The sequence below is a fragment of the Gymnoscopelus microlampas genome, assembly GCF_963454915.1.
Source record: "Gymnoscopelus microlampas genome assembly, chromosome: 23".
NCBI lineage: Eukaryota > Metazoa > Chordata > Actinopteri > Myctophiformes > Myctophidae > Gymnoscopelus > Gymnoscopelus microlampas.
The window spans coordinates 10,601,537-10,608,286 of NC_139960.1; positions in this window are offsets into that span (position 1 = coordinate 10,601,537).

Genomic DNA, 6,750 nt, shown 5'->3' on the forward strand with positions numbered 1-6,750 from the left:
CAGATTTGGCACAAACAAGGGAATGAACTCTTTCTCATGCTGTACAACAAAAATATGGAATGCCCTACCCAAAGGAGTAAAGGAGTGTAAAACCCTACTCACTTTCAAAACTGCCACAAAGAATCACCTTCAGGATTCTGCAATTCCAAACTGGCCCCTGTCAAAGTCTTAACCCCCCCCCTCCCCTCCTCCTAAAACTGTCTAACATATTTCTTGTTTATCATACCAGTAACCTGTAAGCTGATTGTATGACGTTCTGCATAGTAGTATATTTGTATGTCTTCTTAAATGTCATCATGATTTGAGTGCACAGGGATCTCATTTTAAATAAGCCACTGTGCTTTTATGAGCGTCGATCCAGTTTAGAGGACCATGTATTGTGAATTGTACTTCCATGTACTGTTTCCATGTCTTTCTAAATAAAGTATTCAATCAATCAATCAATTATAAAATACTCGGTCCAGGAAAAATAAAGGATGACATGATATCACACATTGATTTATGGTGTGTTGCTTTTCCATATGCACACTGTATAATCTTATCGAGGAATATAAAGAGCACGAAGTACGTGTCTGAACGTGTCAAAGTATCGCGAGACTGTGCATCATTGAGAGCCTGCCGAGCCAGAAACGATACATGCCGCTGTCTAGATGCCTCAATAGAATTATACAGTGTGCACATCGAAAAGCAAGTGATTAGAAAATCAACCTGTGATATGTCTTCCTTTATATTCCTGAACCAATTAATTGACAAAGGACCAGTGGTGGAAAAAGTACTCACATTTCTTATTTAAGTAAAAATATCAATACTGCAATGTAGAAATACTCTGTTACAAGTGAAAGTCCGGAATTCAAAATTTACTTGAGTAAAAGTACAAAAGTATTACGCTCTCAAGAGTTAAATTATTGTTAAACATCTGCATGACTTAATTTACAAAAAGTCACACAATTAGAGAATGTAGAAGAATTGTCCTTTTTGATCAACGTTTGCTTGTTTATCTGTCTTATTGGTATACCAATCATCAATACAGCATGTAATTGTGGACAAAATCGTATCCAACGACAACAAAATATTCTACGTTTTGGTCTGAGAGTCTAAATGTCATCAAACACCACTGGTGTAGAGGGAAAAAAGGAGGGGGCTAGTCTAGAGCCCTGTGTGACTCCAGTCAATGAAGTATAGGGCATTACATTTATCCATTCATTTGATGGATTAGAGTTGATTTCAGTGAATGGAGTTGATTTGCTTCAATTGACTATAAAAAGTCTAAGTCTAATGCAAACAGATATATCAAATATAAAGAGAAAATACTTCTGCAGCATACATATGTGCGCACGCACGCACACACGCACACGCGCACACACACACACACACACACACACACACACACACACACACACACACACACACACACACACACACACACACACACACAGTGTTAACTCTCTCTACATGTTCTTCTTGGTTCTATTTGAACCCTGAACTTCCTCTTTGTGTCTTCTGTTCTATTGTATTCTGTGTGTGTATGTCACGCGTGCATGTGTGTGCACTAGGAAGTTATGCCAGAAGTTAGTAAGCTAGCCTATCTACCTGTCTTTATTCATTCAGAGTGTTTTGTCATTAGCGTCAGCTGAAGCCTACTTATTTTGTCATGTTATGTAACAATCTCAACAAAGGTTCTCATAGTTATTTATGACTGTGTTTGTGTGCGTGCGTGTGCGTGCGTGCTGTTACATCACAGCTGTGGTCGAAGGGTTAACACAAAACAATGATGATGTACTGGGTATGGCACGCACGCACGCACGTACGCACGCACGCAAAGTGGTGCAAATTCATTTAAGTCTAGAAAATGTATTCAATATGCACTGTTCAGAGTCCAAGAGAGGTCAGTGAGGTTGAAGATCAATCCCTGGTTTGGCTCTTCTGTTAATCAGAGATGATTTCAATCTGAATGCAAATTGATTTTGACTATATGGTTAAAACATTTAACCCGCTTATAGTGATATGTATTAGTTTAGTGAAATCTTCTACTCTTGTGTAGAAGATTCCTTTTCCTTCTCAGAGTTTATTTCATATTATTGATTGATTGTTAACGACATTTTTGTATGGCCTTTGTGTGTGTGTGTGTGTGTGTGTGTGTGTGTGTGTGTGTGTGTGTGTGTGTGTGTGTGTGTGTGTGTGTGTGTGTGTGTGTGTGTGTGTGTGTGTGTGTGTCTTTATTTACTTTTGTAAATAAATCACCCTAGTTATTAGAAGGCTAGGGCAGTGGTTTTCAACCTTTTTCATGCCAAGGACCCCTAAATTGACATACATTTGGCTGCGGACCGCAATCTGAAAATGTTTTGTGCCGATGACCCCCAGAAGCAAAGACTTGAATAAAATAGAAATGTATATATATTCAAACATTTGCACACATTTTCTAAAATAGCAGATCTACAAGCTCATAGCACACTCTGTGCCGCACTATGAGCTTGTTTATCTGCTTAATAGCCAAAGCAAAATGGTTAAAATGATTGTGACGCTATGTTAACTAATTTTGTTGAGGACCCCCTTGTATCACCCCCCCCCCCCCCCCCCCCCACCACTGGCCGACGGTAATATGAAGACAGTCATACACTGTTCCAAAGCCACAGGGCAGCAAAAAAGCTCAGCATTATATTGTCACAGGTCTCTTTTCTATGACAAAGTCAATCTAGTGACCGCTGCAATTCCTTGCAACTGGTTGCAAGTTGCAATTAGTGTGGACTGGGCTTTAGTTTAGGAGCAACCACAGCTAGATTCTAAAATGTTTAGAAATAAACATTACGTAGTTCTGTCAGGTTCTCCTCTAGACTGTGGAACCATTGGCGCACTTGTCTGTATGTTCAAAACTGAACATGGTGGAAGTCTTTTTATTGTATTTCTTTTTCTGTTATTGTTATGTTTGGTATGGGTTTTGTATTGTGATATCGATCCCCCTTGGGTCTGAAATAAAGATCGAATTGAAACACATATTTTTACAATTGAAAAGATACAGTCAAGCCATGGTTCTTACATTGGAACATATACAGTGAAGCTATTATAATGGAACAAATACATTGTTCTTACAGTATATAGACAGATAAAGCCTTTATCCTAATGTATTGAAACAAAAGGAATTACAACCCAATCTTAAAACAAAAAGCAATTGCTATTTGAAGGATGTCATTCCAACATGGAATTAAAATGCACCTTAGGGTTACAACCCCTGCTTAAGCCAACAGCTCATGTTCTAGGTCTCCCCTTTCCTGAGATATGGGTGCTTATGTAATCAGAATTATTTTTATTGGAGGCACATGCGGGGGACTGACTGCATGGGCTATGGGTAGCTCAAGAAAAACTGTGCCTGAATTGCGTTATAATAAATATCCAGAAGACTAATACATGTAGAGGCGAGAGGATTGTAGACAATTGCAAAATATTTGAGAAATTTGACCCATTTGTTAGTTATATAAGAAGCGTAGACAAACAATTTAACCAAGCCTCCAAAAACAAGGCGAGCAAAGGACAACACAGAAGCAAAGGACACGAAGTGCATATTAACATATCTGGATATTATTATATATATATATATATATATTTTTTTTTTAAAGATATTTTTGGGGGCTTTTTCTGCCTTTATTGATAGGAAAGTAAGCTGACAGGACCTTGATATGAAAAGGGTTGAAAACCACTGGTGTAGAGGGAAAAAAGGAGGGGGCTAGTCTAGAGCCCTGTGTGACTCCAGTCAATGAAGTATAGGGCATTACATTTATCCATTTATTTGATGGATTAGAGTTGATTTCAGTGAATTGCGTTATAATAAATATCCAGAAGACTAATACATGTAGAGGCGAGAGGATTGTAGACAATTGCAAAATATTTGAGAAATTTGACCCATTTGTTAGTTATATAAGAAGCGCAGACAAACAATTTAACCAAGCCTCCAAAAACAAGGCGAGCAAAGAACAACACAGAAGCAAAGGACACGAAGTGCATATTAACGTATCTGGATATTATTATATATATATATATATATATATATATATTATTTTTTTTTAAAGATATTTTTGGGGGCTTTTTCTGCCTTTATTGATAGGAAAGTAAGCTGACAGGAAATGACGAGAGAGATGAGGGGGGGGGGGGGTTGTCTGGCTACGCAAATAGTCTTGCGTAGCCAGACAACTATTCCGTTCACAAAAATATATTTTAAAATATCTTTATATTTTATTTTTTATTTCCATTAGCATCCTTAGCATCAAGCTATATATGCTTAGTTGATTTATATTAGGATAAATTTGCGAGACTGTAAAGGCGAAACGGAAGTGGGGAGGGGGCTACACATCCGCTTTATATGTTAATCATGATCAGAGCTTCCAAGTCCCAGACGGTATGACCGGAAACATTTGAAAATTGTGGGAGGCAACAGTCTGGCATCACGGGACTACACAGCAAAGGTCTTCGGGATCGGGAGTTGAACCCGCGATACGCTGTCATGCTGGATTACAAGCAAATGTGGTATGTGCCGGGACCGCTAGGCCAGCGGGCTCCTCTAATAAGATTTATTTAAATCACACAATGAATTACCTAATGCCACTTTAAATTATATTCAGCTAAACATAGAGAAAACAGTTGAACATAAAGTGAAATCTGTCAACACTAAAGTTGAATAACTTTGAATCTGTTGTCTCTGACACAATCAAGGCGGGCAAAATAATGATACAAGACAAGGGAATCAATTATTTGGAAAGAATTGGAACGATCCTGAAGTTATGCAACTATACCAGACCAAAGTCAAAATGCTAAAGGCATAAAATGATCCACTTTGTTGCAGACCTGTCTGCAAAATAGAGGAGATCCAAGGACTGTCTTCCAATTAGCCAATAATTGGATAATAGTTAGATTAAATCTCAGCTGTGGGTATGGAAGGGGAGACAGAAGTTCCACTTTACAAATTGAGAAAAGCTCTAAAGCTATGCTGATAGGTTTCTTAACCCTTTTAGACCGGGAAAGAATCGGTGTCATTTTTAAATTTCTTTGGCTATAATAAAATAGCTGATACACGAGCTCATAGAGCAGCACCGAGTGCCGCACAACAAGCTTGTAGATCTGCAATTTTTTTAAATCGTGTAAATGTGTGCAAATCTATGAATATATATGTCTTCTAAATCCTAACCGTTTTATGAAAAAGCTTATGTTGCTAGTAGTATATCAGTCGTCTCCAAACTTTTTCATGTCAAGGACCCCCAAATTGATATGTATTTCGCCGCGGACCCCCATCTCAAAATATTTTGTTCCAGGACCCCCCAGAAGCAAAGATTTGAGTAAAGAATGTTCGCTTTAAAATATATATTCAAAGATTTGCACACATTTTCACAAATTTTCAGCAGATCTACAAGTTCATAATGCAGAACTCGGTGCCGTGCTATGTAACTTGTATATCTGCTATATTTTAATAACCAAAGACATCTTAAAATAACACCGATCGGGTGGCGCAGTGGTAAAGTCACTGCCCACCACCACAGAGGTTGTGGAATCCACCGTAGTGCAACCGGCTTTGTCGAGCGTCTACACGAACACAATTGGCCCGTGTTCGGGGTAGGGAAGCCGGATGGGGAGGGTGATATCGGTCATTGCACTTACTCTATACGGCCTGGGGTGGCACCTGTCAGCGGGGAGTGTTGGGTGGGAAGAGTAGCACGAAGGCCCTATGTCCTCTTGGTGGGGGCTCCTCACTGGCAGGTGAGTCAATAGGTTTACGACAACAGTGACAACACAGAAATGTGTGTGGGGAGGAATTAATTGGCATGACGACTAAATTGGGGAGAAAAAGGGGTAAAGAAATGAATTGTCTACTCTAAAAGAAAAAAAGAAAATGGCAGATGCATTCCCGGTCTTAATGGCTTAAAAGAGTAGTTCACCCAAAAATGTACATATTTTCTATCAATTACACACACAATGAATTGAATTCATGATTTTTTTTGGTTTTTTGTTGCATTCCTAAGCCAATAATTTGATGCCCGGGTGTATTTCCGGTAGGAGACACAAAGAGTCTACTTTGTGACTCCTACCGGATACATTAGCATCTTTCCGCCGGTAATCAAATGATTGGCTTAGGAATGCGCCAAAAACGAAAAATCTCCATGAATTCAATGCTTCATGGGGTGTGTAATTGATAGAAAATAAGTCATTTTTTGGGTGAACTGCTCCTTTAAGCGAGGACTCCAGCAGTGCTTGTGCATAATGAGCAGTGACATGGAGATAGGACTGACAGAAGTGAAGTGAAGCTGAACCGGTAGGCATAGTGCAGTGGGCACAACTACTGCACAGACATCAGACATCGAGATGCCATTTCTATGGATTCAATTCATCTATCCTTGTGGCTTTCTTCTCCTTTTTTCATCCCAAACAAGACATACAGTACTATTACTATGGCCTGGTAAACCATCCCGGTCGTGTGATGATAATGTGAATTGCCACGACCAGTTTACCATACTACTATTATTATGGATATGTGGGAAACATATCAAATACCAAATCATCATACCAAATATCATTGGACAATTATAACAAAAGTGAAAAACTAAAGACATATGCATAAGTCCTGTAGATAGATAGATAGATAGATAGATAGATAGACAGACAGACAGACAGACAGACAGACAGACAGACAGACAGACAGACAGACAGACAGACAGACAGACAGACAGACAGACAGACAGACAGACAGACAGACAGATAGATAGATAGATG